Source organism: Ooceraea biroi, chromosome 8 (genome assembly GCF_003672135.1).
Source record: "Ooceraea biroi isolate clonal line C1 chromosome 8, Obir_v5.4, whole genome shotgun sequence".
NCBI lineage: Eukaryota > Metazoa > Arthropoda > Insecta > Hymenoptera > Formicidae > Ooceraea > Ooceraea biroi.
Window position 1 is genome coordinate 6,024,640 of NC_039513.1, and position 14,738 is coordinate 6,039,377.

At 45.0% G+C, this 14,738-nt stretch overlaps 1 protein-coding gene across 11 annotated transcripts in view; it reads right to left on the bottom strand.

The window, feature by feature from the left end:
- The window catches only part of LOC105287880 (growth factor receptor-bound protein 14), a 244,544-nt gene that overhangs the window by 94,747 nt on the left and 135,059 nt on the right, over positions 1–14,738 (bottom strand). The window lies entirely within an intron of this gene.

Below are 14,738 nucleotides of genomic sequence, written 5' to 3' on the forward strand. Positions count from 1 at the left end.
GGTACTCTGCCATATGGTACCGCAATATTGTATCGCAACGTCCGTCATATATCGATTGGACATACGGCCAGGAAGCGTCGCGCGATCGTGAATCGCGTTAACGTCACGCTGTTAAGCGAGCGACCGTGCAGACGCGCGCGCATCAGCTTGCGGTTATGCAACGCGCGATGCTTATCTTCGCGGAGGTACGTGCTAGTACGCGCGATTACGCGCGACTGTAATTGTAACACGCCACGCGCTGAATTTCAACCGCAGCCGGGCTGTTACACGCGCCGTCCGCGCGCCCACCCGTTATATAATTGCGAAAATATCGTCGAAATGGGTTTTCGGTGTAGCGCGCGCTCGTTAATCGCGTCGTGACGCGTCGCGGTGCTGGTTCGCGGTGTTCCGCGATGCATTTTTCGCCGACAGCCGACCACCTCGCGGTTACTGGTGTGCCTCCCTCCTGCTCGTGCCCTCCTCGTCCTGTCTTCGATTGCCGCGATTAGCGCGATAGAGCGCGTTTTACTCCAATCAATTCCCGGGATCGCGCATTGCCCCGATTAACAGTACGCCTCGAGGAAAATTCTCTTGTCGTGCACGTGTGGCGTGCAAGGCCGATGACAATGCTGCGTTACGCGATACGGTGCGAGCGCAATTTTGCGCGTACCAACGGGAAATTCTCGCAAAAAAATCCGCATTCTTCTGCAGCTTACTGCACTCGGATAGCGCGATGCAAAATTTCAGAATCTGCCGCGTCGCGTGTACACACGGAAAGACCACTTACTTGCACATTTGAGAACCGTAGATCGCAACATTTTTACCTCCTCCTGAGAGAAAACAGGTTCCCGGCATGATTTTATTGCCGATCGGAAACTCGGCGCGCTCTAACAACGTGAAGGGAACTGATGCGGCATTTTCGAAGCGCAGCGAAGATAATTCACTCCGAACTGGACCCTATAAGTTCTCCTCGGACAGCATCGGATAAGTTTCCCTCGATATTGCCGTCGCGAGCGGAGAGGTTTGCAGCCGCGCGTATGCTATCATTCGGAATATGAACGCGCGGTACGATATCCCGCATGCGTGCCGGAATTTACGAGCTAACTTTGTAGAGCACGCCATGGCCGTTAGCTTGACGTGTATCACGGACACGTCTCATCGTCGTAGCACGCGTGCGTTCCGTTATTAACTCTTTCCAGTCCACTAGTACCATATGGCACTAGTTGGCACCCGTAGACGACGCGCAGTTTATTTTCGGCAATAAATTTGCCACGCGGACGAATGGGCGGCCGTGTGCGCGACGTCGTGCGAGAGATATTCGCCTCGTCGCGTAAACTGGTACACCATTATCTCGACGTCGCTATCGCCGATAATCGCCTGCTCCACAAAGTTCACGTCCGCCACTAATCAACTGTCCTGACAGTTACGATTCGTTTCCCAGTCCATTGTCGCGCCATCAGCGATGGACTTGAGTACGTGCGTTTCTTACCGTGAATATGCACGATGTAACGCGGAGCTGACGGTCAGAGAATGGCGAGTTGTCACTCACGGTGTGCTTGTTACGTCGCCCCACTGAGATATCGTCCTAGCTGTACGAGAAAAATTTCAGATGAAATACTTCCGGCGCACGGTTGCAAGCACAAAGTAAAGTGGAAAATCGGGTTTGGATTATGGGTATTCATATTGAAAGGACATTTAAAGAAGAAATGGAATTCTATAATCTGCAGTTTAGTTCTTCTTCTGCCTCGTTCTAGGAGTTCTACTTTTAGTTTCAATGGCGAGTTTCTGCCTCTTTGCAAGTTTCGGCGAAGAAAGGTGCGAATTATCGCGACGATTCGTAATCATTGACGACAAACGCACGAACTCCCCCCCCCCTCTCTCTCTCTCTGCCGAAATTCTATAGATTCTTTATTATTTCTTCTTATGACTCTTGTCCTATTCTTTGTCATTCATTTCTTTCACTGGTCGCACGTCACGCTTGTCGGTCCCCCCATTGTCTTCCTTCCGTTTGTCGTGTCATCGGTTCCCTGTTTCTTCGACAATTTCAATATCATTCATCAAGTTTGCTGAATCGTAACAATTCGACGTCCGCGGAAGTGCGTACTTCCGCAGGAAACATAGACTATGTAGGGCGAGACGACACCTTTATACAAGCATCGGCATCTTTATAGTACATATCCTCGTGCAAATGCATGCAATTCTGATGATACAATTTATAATTACCAGAGACCGGATCACGGTGCCGTTTTTCCCACTCCAAGCGCGTGCTAGCGGCCGAGCGCCGCGAGAAGCAGTACCGTCACTGCACCAGTCTAAGGGGGCATCGTCGCGTAGAATGCAAAAATATCTATATACTAAAAATATCTATATAATAAATATATACATATACCTACATATATATAAACAATATATACAATATATAAAAATTATTATATAAATATATATGTTTATATATTTAAAATATTATATATAGGTATCTAAAATAAATAAATTATTTAAAATAAATTATTAAAATTTGGTTAATATATTAACCAAAAATAGTGGCTTATAAAAGTTAATCACAATTTCCGAATGTAGAGAGTCAGACGTACAAGTAAATTTGGAACAATTGGCTCTTCTTAAGTACGCACCCATCCGGTCTCATCCGAAGTAGAAAGTACTTTTTCACGCTATAAAGCTGTTTTAACAGATAGACGCCAAAATTTTTAATTCAACAATTTATCTCATTACTTCGTTACTCATTGTTTCAGATATGAAAAATAATTTATTTTTAATAATTTATTTTAGATACCTATATATAATATTTTAAATAATAATTTTAAATAATAATTAAATAATAATATAATAATTTAAATCTATATATAATATTTTAAATATATAAACATATATATTTATATAATAATTTTTATATATTGTTTATATATATGTAGGTATATGTATATATTTATTATATAGATATTTTTAGTACATAGATATTTTTGCATTCTACGCGATGATGCCCCCTTAGACTGGTGCAGTGACGGTACTGCTTCTCGCGGCGCTCGGCCGCTAGCACGCGCTTGGAGTGGGGAAAACGGCACCGTGATCCGGTCTCTGATAATTACAGTTCCATATTTCAACGAACGTAGAATTAATTAGAATTAAATAAGAACAAAATCCAAAGTGCCTTGTGATTTTGCGTTTTATATTATCCAAAAAACGATCTTTTGTGACGCAATGACTCTAATGGTTTAACGATACTTCGATGTTTCTCGGTAAATGTCAATAAAATGCAACAGCGGCTTTCTTGCTCTAACATACATAAACGCGCGAATGGTTTTTTTCCTTCCACCTTTTTCTCGTCTACGATTTTTTGTGCTCTACCAAAGCTCTTTGATCTACGAACGGACTATGGGGTTCACATCCAATGAAAAGAGACGAGCACTCGTTGTGCGTGGCAAAAAAGCGCCGTGGCGATTTTCAGGAAATACCTTTGTCACGGGAGAAAGGCCAAAAGCTGCACCTCCAAGAGCAAGCTTGCGGAAGAAACTTCTTTCGCGGCTGCAGTCGTCGCTCCGTCATTGTGCAACGGGCGCTTCATTACGTGAGTGTGTTCGAGCAAAAGAAGTATCCGTGTCTTTCATCCCGCGCTGAGACTCGATTAGAGGTACTCTCTTGACGAAACGAATGCTGGGGAAAGCCGAAGCTTAACTCTTGGCCGCACGATACGCTCCCATAAGGTGCGCTTGCCAATAATTAATTTATAAACTTTAAAGAGTGTTTTAAAGTTTTTTAATAAAATTAACGTAAAAGAACAACGTCAAAAAGTCCGTCATATTGCCAATAAAGTTTTCCAACTGTAATTGATTTATGACAAAAAGAAATTATTAATTTTTGCAGATGTGCAAGAAAGACAGAAACTACCCCCGGTGCTTCAAGAATACATCATCGCGGGGACTAATTTCGGAAGAATCTAAAGACCACGAGAGCGTTTCCCCAAAAACGATGCCAGTAAAAGGTGTCCACCTTTGACCCTTTAATCGCCATGGCGGCGTCAGGGAATGAAAGGACCACGTATTTTACGAGGACTTGAGGCGGGTTCGGGCTCGAGCACCTTTTCACGAATCGTTCCCGGGTCCGGAACCGAATGACGAACGACCTCTCGTCGTCCGTCACGTGCGGTCCCCAACAAGCTTTACTATTTTATTAGGGAGAAAAGCCTTACTATACAGAGCAGGGGTAGAGGGAGGTAGGAAATCGGGTGAAGCAGAAAGGGAAAAGGCGGTTGAGGAAAATAATCTCGAGCTCTCCCATGTATTTCAGCCGACGGCACTAAAAGCAGTGGTTACGCGCCCGGGAAACCCGCACTTTTTGGCCCCGGGCCAGGGAGCCCGTGGCGAGCATTCCACTCCAGATATCCTAACCCAGTAAACTCGAGTGAACGCTAAAACAATACGGCACACGATGACGCCGTAACTGGCATCAGCCGCTGTAACCGGCAACAGGGAGCGATAAAGACGCGAAGCTGCCACCTGCGTACCTGCAGGTCCCTAATCGATTGCCACGTAGCTCTAAGCTCCGCTTTCTGAAACACATAAAGGATTTACTCCACTTTTGCAAATTAACGCACAGGCAAGTGCTTATCTAAAAAAATAAAAGAGGCTGTTTCTCTGCTCAAAACTAATCGACAGAAAAATGTTAAAACGTATTTCTCGAATAAGTATCACACAGATATGTGACACACATTGGCGCAGCCGCCATATCACATATGAGAATACAGAATATACAAAGAATAACGACGAGTAGCGAAATATTAATACTAGAATAAATAAGTTGATATTGACGTAGTGACTTCTTCCTGGCCTCCCAAGAGTGGAAAAACTGATGAAGGAATCAGGACAGATCGAAAGGAAAGAGAGATACGACGGGTCAATGATTAGACAAGGAGGGTCAAAATCGTTCTACGAATCAATCAGTTTCCGTACGGAATTCGAAATTATGCGATACACTGTATGTGCGAGCGGAGATAAACGATCGCGGGATGAAAGACGGTCGATTATCGGTCCCGATGTAATGTCGGAATGGGATGGCTGCCGCCTAGCATACCCATCCTTCCCGTTCCGACGAATCCATCTGCGATTTTTTGCGCGTCGAGCCCGCGTGGTTTTACGAGCGACACGTTCTTCGGCGGGGTGATCTAATTGGCGTATAAATTAGAACCCGGTAACGTTCGAGCCGACTGACACTTACGAGTGGCATCGGAGCGGTGCAGCCTTTCGAGTTCAAAGTCCGGGGCTCGATTTACCTCGATCCTGAACGGGAAACTTGCTACGCCGCATTATCCGAGCGCGTATTACCTCGCCCGCAGGATCACTTTGGTTAAAGTAAGGCGGTGCAATAATAAACCTTCGATTTACTCCGATCGCGAACGCGGAGCTCGCTGTGCTGCATTATCTCAGTTGCTCGCCGAGCCACCTCGGTCCAAGTGAAACGAAGCAATAATAAACTTCTGACTTGCGTCACTCGGAAAACTTGCTGCAGCGCGCCAGCTTTCATTCAGTTTAGTTATCCACTGGATACCAATTCTTTCGCGCGCAATTGCGAATTTTGCAAAATGGATTTGTACGGATGATAATCAACTTGATAGCAAGTGGATCCAACAGATATTCCGGTTGAAGCTGAACAAGCGCGGCGCGCATTTGCCGTGTTCACACGTCGAACACGATGCGTCCGAGTTCTCTGGGCGAATCGACATTCGCGGCCGTGACGCGCGAGCAAATTCGACGGCCAACGCGATAAACGAGGAGGAATAAACCATCGACGGACCATATAGCCACCGTTCGCGTTTCCCCGTTCTATTTTCTGTCGTAATAAAGATCGATATCTGCGCGCGATTTATTGGTCTCCGATGGCCTCTGCTGGCCCGGCAATCGCATGGACGACACGAGCGTCATTTTCGAGAGAATCCGCTCTCTGCAGAACGATGTGGACTCGTCCTATTAACGATTGGATGGCTGCTCCGAAAATGCGTTTCTGCGAGCGACATCTCGAAACAGAAATGTATGATTTAGAAAAATATATTTCCAATAGAGAGAAAGAAGGAATCTCTTCTTACATACGGTTCTCAATGTTATTTTTTCTGACTTTGAGTATTAAAAACTCGTATATGATTTCGTTAAGTATAATTTAATTGTAACACATAATTAAATAATAATCATTAATTATAACGCATACACACATATGTACACATATACAATAATACTTCTATAATTTGGCATTTGTTGTCGCGAATTCCGTAATTGTTTCCAGGAAACAACACAGGAAACTTTTAAAATATAAGAGTGTAATGTTTTTGCAACTTGAAAATTTTGCTCGATGCAAATTTGGCAAAGCGCTCAAACGAAATGTTCCTTTACGCCAGTCCTCATGCAAATTGGCATTTTGTAACGACGCCCATGCAGTCTGTCTGACAAAACGATGACTGCCACGTCGAGGAAGGTCGAGTGGAAAATTACCGGCGCATTATAGTAGCGCCCGCCGAGATCCCGCGGTTACCGACATAATGATCTTGCGAGCCTTCCGTTGAAAAATTAGTATTACGCAAGTGACTTTTGATGCTGATCGCGCGGTATTGAGAAATCACACGCAGGAGCGGATTAGCACGAGACTATCGGAATGGTATTCCGCAAAGAAATTTATTCATTAATGTTTCTTACAGCGTGTACACAGTTTGGTCTATAAATTCGCAAACGTTTGTAAAGAATCTGAATTGAATTGTCTGAATTAAAATCTTAATTGATTTTAATTATTGGGATAATTAAAGGAGAAGACCGAGTGACCTTTTATGTCCGCTTGCTGGATTACGTTGCTACTCGACACATCTAGAGATTATTGGAGCTTCAAGTCCTCAGAAAGTCGCCATTCATCCGCAATCATGTGGCAATCCTCGCGTGGCATTCACGAAGTGATTTAATATCCGCACGCCGATTTCTCCGCCATTCCCTTAGAGCTTATCTTTCTGTGAGATGTCAAAGACTGCGACGGTCATCTCACGAGTGGTGACGGTAGCGGAGGCAGTAGCAGTATGAAGCTTTTCATACTCGTGTCTGGCAACGAGAGAGAGGCGGTAACCGAAATCCGATCGGCGGGCTGACACACCTCGCCGGCTGCGGAATTCTTTTGAGGGCGATCACGCACGCCACGCTTTTCACGACCATTATATCCCCGGCCGACGTCATTCACTCGCTGCCCTTTGATGTTCTTCGCGGAATTTTAGCGGAGAAAAGAGCGCGCTGGGGAAAAAAGGCGTGGAGGCGGTCGAAAAGTTTCCACGATCGGCGTTATGTAATCTACCTCGCAAGCGCACACTGTATTACGAACGTAATCCTGCTAACCCGCGAAAACGCGCTTCGACGTTTTTCGTGTAACATATGTACGCTGCTTACTCGCGATCTTAACAAAGCTCTTCATCTCTCGTTCTTCATCGCTCAAATCTATCGCATGACGCTGCTTTTATCCTCCTGATTTTTCTCGAGTTTTATTTAATCTTCTTACATTGTCGAATTTTTTCAGAAATTAATGTAAATTCAGTAAAACAAGGATAAAGTAAAGCATGATAAAAGGATTTATAAGTCAAATAAGAGTTGGAAGAGTTTTGATATCGCTTTTAATAAATTAATTTAAAATCGCGAAATAATCATAGAGACACACTTAATACGATTTATCGAAGTTAAATTTTCATGTTTGCTCAATTTGCCTTGGTTATTCCCGATTCCCGATCAATTTTATATAAAATTTTACAAAAATTTTACTAAAGGAAAGATTTGCATTATTTAACAAATCAATAACTGCGTCAAACTATTTTTTACATGTACCTTTATATCTTTCCAATGAATTGAGTTTCATAAACTAAGTTAACTTAGTTTCCATTTAAATGAGAACGGAACGGCATTTGCAATAACTCGAAAGCAGGAATAATGACCTGAAGAAAGCGTTGAAGTCACGTCATGTGTAATATCATTCAGAATATTCAGAATATTAGTACATAACTATCCATCCATTCTATATACAATGTTATAATTAGCATGAGTCGTGACATCTGTCTTTCGAAAACTGAATGAAAAATAGGAAATGTACGACGATGACAGTAACTGATGACAATGACAAATTTTATCGGATACAACCGACTGTAAAAAAGGTAACGAAAGGGATGATGCCGATTTGAAATGAATTTTCCGACCTCGCGCGTAATTCCGCAGAAATGTATCGATTCGAGCGCGATTCGTTAAAAGGCCCTTTGGGAGAGACAAGCGCGATGAATAAATCGCGACCGCGCCGCGATTAAGGACGTCATTATGCGTAATTAAGCTAATAATAAATAAATATGAGAATTGGTAAAATCAAATAATTATGTGAATTTTCGACATTACAGCTTTTAATAAAGTTTGTTCCACAGTATGCTTCGAAAATATCGAATAACATGTTTGCCTCAAATTCTATCGAATACTAGCCGAGGCTACCAATTTTCACACGATTAGTGTCATATTTTCAACAAAAATGTTTAACAATTAATTAAGAGTTCCGAAATATTATTACGAGTACAGCTGCGGGAAAACTGCATCTGCCATTACAATTTTAGACAAATTTCAGTTGATTTTCCGCTGATGTTGTTGCGGACAAACAAATATATGAAAAGCTTTGCCGTTAGTAACAAAGTTAATAATAATTAAATTAGTAATAGAAATGTAGATGTGAATAAAATCGAGTTGACATTATCCATAACAGAAAATTTGATACGATATATCCACTTATTTGTTGAAACGCTTTGGAGCGTAATCCAACGAGCACCGCGTATTTTCGTTCTCGGTTACACCTCGAGCGTTTGCGCTCAAAACAGAAAAAAAAAGAAAAAAAATAAGAATGCTGCCGAGAAAAGTTCCGAGTTGGAGAGGTGGAATCTGGCGCCTCTATACATTATGCGAGCGATACTTCGGGAGTTCCGTGGATGATGGCGACGAGGTCGACATCCGCCGCCGCGAACCAGAATAAGGGAGGCAGGGACGGTGGGTCACGCCCCGGCGTTAATTATTAATTATTCCGGTCGATTCGGTTCCCGGCTAGAAAACCAAGTTATCTTCTTACTCGGCGCCAACGTCGCCAACGTCGCCGCCGTCGCCGTCGTCTCCGTCTCCATCCCGCCTCCGGCGCGGCTGCTATCTTGTTCCCATAGACGAAAAGTCGTTACTCACGTAAAACAACGTGGCCATCACGAGAGATTTGGTATGTAGAACGGCGGAAGCACCTTCGTCCGTTCATTATATACGCACATTTTACCGTTAAAACTATTTGCGTGCAATGGACACATTCAGATAAGAAAGATTTCAGTAACGTGTACTGTGCAATAGCGGAACTTTGGAAAACAATACGGCGGGCATATTTCACGTTTTACTCCTAACACTCAGCTCTATAAAAGAACGATTATTAAGTTTTAATTATTTTAATTCATTTTTTCATAATTATTTAATTATTAATTATATTATGAACTACGCATGAATAAAGGTATACGCAACTTTGGAATCTTTTGACGAAAGAATTTTCATTTCTACTTGCATAGCGAAGAAAGAATAATCGCCGCGAAGAATAATTCGGATACTTCCGATTTCACGAGAATCTGGCCTCTCCTGTCGCAACACGTTGGGGTTCGTCGCTCTCTCGAGTCTGGTTGGGAGAAAAAAATCCCGCGTGCCCAAGGGCCGACTGGCGAAAAAGAAAAGGAAGGAGGAGGAGAAAAATGTCAAGCATCGGCGAAGTGCATTGTCAGAAATCCAGCGAGCCGACGCGAGTACCTCGCGCTCCACCGTGCTACTTCTTCTGAAAGCGCGATTCACCGGCCGGAACTATTCATACAAAAGGGGAAGGTGTATTGTACACCGAGGAGTCCAGCCTTATCCCTAGGGTAAATGGGTTTACCTAGGGAATACGAGAGAATGAGGGTGAAAGTGTATCCGTGATAATAGGGGGCGCGGGAAAAAGAAAATGACGATGGCGGTGTTCACGTAGACTGATGCAAACAAAGACCAACGTTTTTCGCGCCACTAATCTCGAGATTGCGACGAGCCGAATTCTAGCCCGCGTGCCAACCAACCGCTCAACTCTCGATCGCGGAAAGCACAAGACGCGGAAGCTGACGCTTTGTACCGGATAATGCCTCAAATTTTTGTCGTGGACGTTGCGATGCGTTCTTGCGAGCAAACACCCTGGCGGCGTCTCGCGCGAAGAAGTAGCGAGGGGGTGGAACGGAAGTTCGGACGGGACGGATAAGACGAACGGCAGCCGTGGCAGAGAATTCGGATACTTAAGATGCCGCCGAAGACGGCGGCGACGGCGACTCTAGCTCGTTCGCTCGCTCGCGAGAGCGAGAGGAATTCATTTGGTGCGCGCGAAAGCAGCGAGGCGCCGCGCCATTGCAAAAACACGCGATAAATTATCCAGGAATCGCTGCGTCGACGATACCATCCGTGCTGCATAAGTGATAAATGGTTGCTTTCGAGTATCAGCCCCCGACGAGCGAGTCGGGGTGCGAGAGAAACGAGTCGAGAGGGAAAGAAAGGGATAGGAAGAGAGACGCGACAAGTCTCGAGTGAGCAGTTGGAAAATCCTCGTTACCGCCGCGACGATCGCGCAGTGAAACGCGGATCAAGCAATGTCGATGCGCAATCTCGAGCTAACGAGAGGTGTTCCTTTGACACGCGCTCGATTATTGGCGCGTGGATCGAGGACGCCATAACGTCACCGTTCGCGAAAACGCATTGGCGAGGGAGGAAATGTCAAAGAGAAAGAGAAGGCGTGAGGAAAGGGGCGAAAGGGAGAGCTTCGGCTCGAAGGTGGCGACGAGCGTGCCTCCTTGCGAGGCACCCACCTTCGTGAACCGACACGAATGGCCTCTTTCACGCTCGTTCGGTGGCATTAACGAGACGTCGTTATTCCGTACGGCGAGGCGGTCGGGAATCGAGCCGATATCGATTATCCGTCGATTCCTGGTACCGTGTGTTGCCCCCGGGCGAACCCTGTCGTCGCGACTAGCTCGCTCCTCCGCTCGCTTGTTCGCTTGCTCGCTTGCTCGCGCGCGGGAGGCAACGTGGACGCCAATGGCGAGAGATCGGATGGACGTGCATGATGCCATGCCGATCGATCGATCGATCGGTTGGTCGGTCGATTTGTATCGCGTGCACTGCACTGGTTCGTTATTCCATGCGGTTGAATTCCATGGGAAGCTTCCTTCCCTTTAATCGAGCCCTGTAGGGTGCTCTCCATGCAAATACAGAAATATCCCGCGCTGAAATACCGGGGAGCTGAGATTTAAAGCCGGTTTCGCCGAAGTGGGTTAACTCTCACTTTGGGTCAATCGGTACTTCGCATCGTTCCCAAATACATGATGTTATAAAGTTTGTTACAAAGTAGGTGACTACCGACTATTATTATGTAATAGATGTTTGGAGAGATTTAGTAAGCGAAGATTGCTTGTAAATTTTGGTATATTACGTATGTGGTAGAAAGCTGAACTAGATTAGTTTTAATTAGAATAAGATTATTTTAGCACTGCCGTGCCAGAGTACCGTCATTGGCTATTATAATAGATTTTGGGAAATGGTGTTAATTGGAAAATACAATAAGAGAATTGTAAGGTAATTTAAGATCGTATCAAAACAAATTGAAATTTAATTTAAAACGTCTCATGATATGCAAATTGTATATTGTATATATAGCTTGCTGTTCCAGAGACCTCCATGCATCCTAATAAGTAATGCTCGGCATTCTCGAGGATCGTTTAAATAGTCGCATATCGATCGAACGAGCGGACAGGTACACTGGGAAAAATTTCCATCGGATAAATCGATTAAATAGTGTTTCCGATTGTTACTTCTGTTTTCCGATTAAATGATGGATATGTCCGATCATTTTCTTTGTCTGATATACAATTTAATCGGATATATCCGTTTGTTACTATGTAATTGGATTATCCGATTAGATAGGCCATGATATTTTTCTCAGTGTAGAATTCTACAAGAATTTCACCGAGATTTAAAGGGTCGTGTAGCGCAGTGGTTCATCCCTAGTGCCCTGCAGCTAGCCCTTTAAACTTTAAAGGATCTCGGGAGACCGGGGGGAAACGGGCCTAGCCTTCCGGGAAGAGCAAACGTTCTTTGTCACGATACGTGATACATAACCGACGTTACCTTCGACCCTGCTCGAGTCATCGCTCGGAGAAATTTCGGGGCAAATATTATCCTTCATCCTTAGGGGAAGAGAAAACGTGTCCCGGGGAGAACGGGCTTCTGGAAAATTAACAGAGATATGTGTCCTGCGACGACAAGCGAACGAGACAAATACGAAAACTCGAGTGAAGAGTGGCGGGGGACCGGCCACTCGGCTTGATTAAAATTTTCAGAACTCTTCTCTTGCTAATTACCACCAGTCCTCGGGATACTTCGCGTCCTCTCACGTTTTCGTTCGTTAAATATGAATAGAACGCAACAAGAGAAAGAACCAAGTGCCGGTTATTCATACTCCGCAGCGTGAATTCCTCCGAGTGCACGAACAAAATGTTGGACAAGAGAATTTAAATGCACTGACTTTTAGAAATGAATATCGCATATTGTAATACTGCACCGTCGTCAATAACTTGTATGCAAATTTTCAATTATTCTATATGATTATTAGAGGCAAGATGGACTCAATACTCGTTTACTGACGCAGCTGGTCGGCGTTTCAATTTGCAAGTCTGTCGATCGAACCGAGAAGGGGCCGGCGCAGCACGATAAATCGACCCTCGCGATCGCGCCGTTTCCTAGTTCACAAACACGCTGTTCCCGTGGGTGTTCCTGCGGGAGCACTCCGAAACGGAAACGGTTTCCGCTGGCCCAGACACTTTTATCCGCCGCGATTCGATTTCTGTTTCCTCGCCCTTCTACTAGCCCGCGAAATCCAATTTGCCCATCGTAAGCTGACCTGTACAGGCGCGCGCTGCCGTCAGCGCAGCTGAATCCAGAGTGGATTTTCACAGTTTTCTAAATTCAAGGAAATGATCCCGCCGATGCTATCCCCGGCGTCGGAAACCGCTCTCCCTCGCTTCATCTCCTCCGCGTTCGCATCACCTCTCCTGATGCGGACTAATCTCCATCCCTCTCACAAGCGCGCGCGGCCTCGACGATCGAATTTTAGGGGAGACCCAAAAATCGGAAGCTGCTCGTGTTTTCAAACTCGTTGAATCAGCAAAAACCATTGAAATTCAGAATCTCGATAAGGAATTTAAAACGACTGTTCTTTCATGTGAATAGTATTCTTACCTACCATGATTAATAAATGACAATCGTAATTTCTCTCGAATTTCAGAATATAAAATGTATTATAATCCATATTGAGATATCATTAAATGACGTTTACGTTAGCATTCATTAGTAGTTTTAACACTAAAAAGTGGAAATATACATGTAAAATGATGAAAAGAAAAAAAGATACTTTTTATAAAATTTCAGCCCCCTAAGAAATCAATTCTGACATGCCCCGTGGTAATTGGCTGTTCAAGACTTAATAAAGATCAAGTCTTGCGACTTCACCGAATAAAGATCTCACGACAGCTTTGTCGGTACTCGCGAGTGATTTTATTATTTTTTTCTATCGTGATTCCCAGCTTCGTGCGTTTGATACTGGCTTGCAGATAACTCAATTCGCGGCAGGATGCACGACTTAACGGAAACGCAAGCCGGCACGCTTATCGAGCAAGGTTATCTCGGTGGTATCGCTACCACCAGCCCTGACCCGCTCTACGTGCCAAGAAGCATTGCGGCCAGCCAGCCAGCCAGCCAGTCCGGCGGAGAAACGCTCGTGCGCGTAATAGAGTTCTCGGTAGCTAAGTCTAACGGGTTCGCAAATAAATAAACGACAGGCAGCGCGAGAGAATATACGGTGCCGGAAGCGCGATAACAGAGGAGACCGTGTCGATGCATTCCCCTCGCTCAGCGAATTGAGATATGGTCAAGCGTGATAGCGCCCGTCTCCAATAAAACAACGAGGCACGAGAAAACAGAGACACGGTCTATACGGTGTCCTGAAATTCCCCGCGCGGCCAGTTTCTCAGCGACCAACGTGCAATTTTCCGTACTGGAAACTTCCGCGCGGAATTCCACCCGGCACAAAATTTACGTTCGGTCGATTTGCTTGCTTTCCGAGCGCAACGCAATGTAATTGCACTTAAATAAAAAACTACGTTGCACACGAAGACACATAGCATGCATATGATATAAGATGCGAAAGGTGCATCCTCATTGTGCGGACCATCTGTGATCCCGAGAGCTGCATACGCTGCAAGACTCGCAGCATCCAGTGTCGAGTTGACCCGTGAGATTCTATCGGTAGCGATCCTCCCGGGTGTTCCGTTAAACGACCTCGGGGCTCCCGACGTACAAAGGAGGTGATTTTCGATTCTCGCACACGTGGAATTTCATTATCTTCCCGGGGGAATCGGGGACCCGGAGCCTAAGCCTGCTGTCGGCTTTTACACGCGTGTCGCACGCGCGTTTGTTCTTTTCGCTTCGCGCGTCTCTAACGTCTTTACGGAACAACAATATCCCGGCATCGAGATCGCGTTACTCGTTCTTTATTAGCATATCAAAGCCGCTTCTCGCAGTAATTGGCACGGTTCTCGGGGTAGTCGTACACGTCAACCCTTTAACTCGTTTTACCCAGTTAACCCGCCGTCAGAGTACTCGATGTAAAATCGG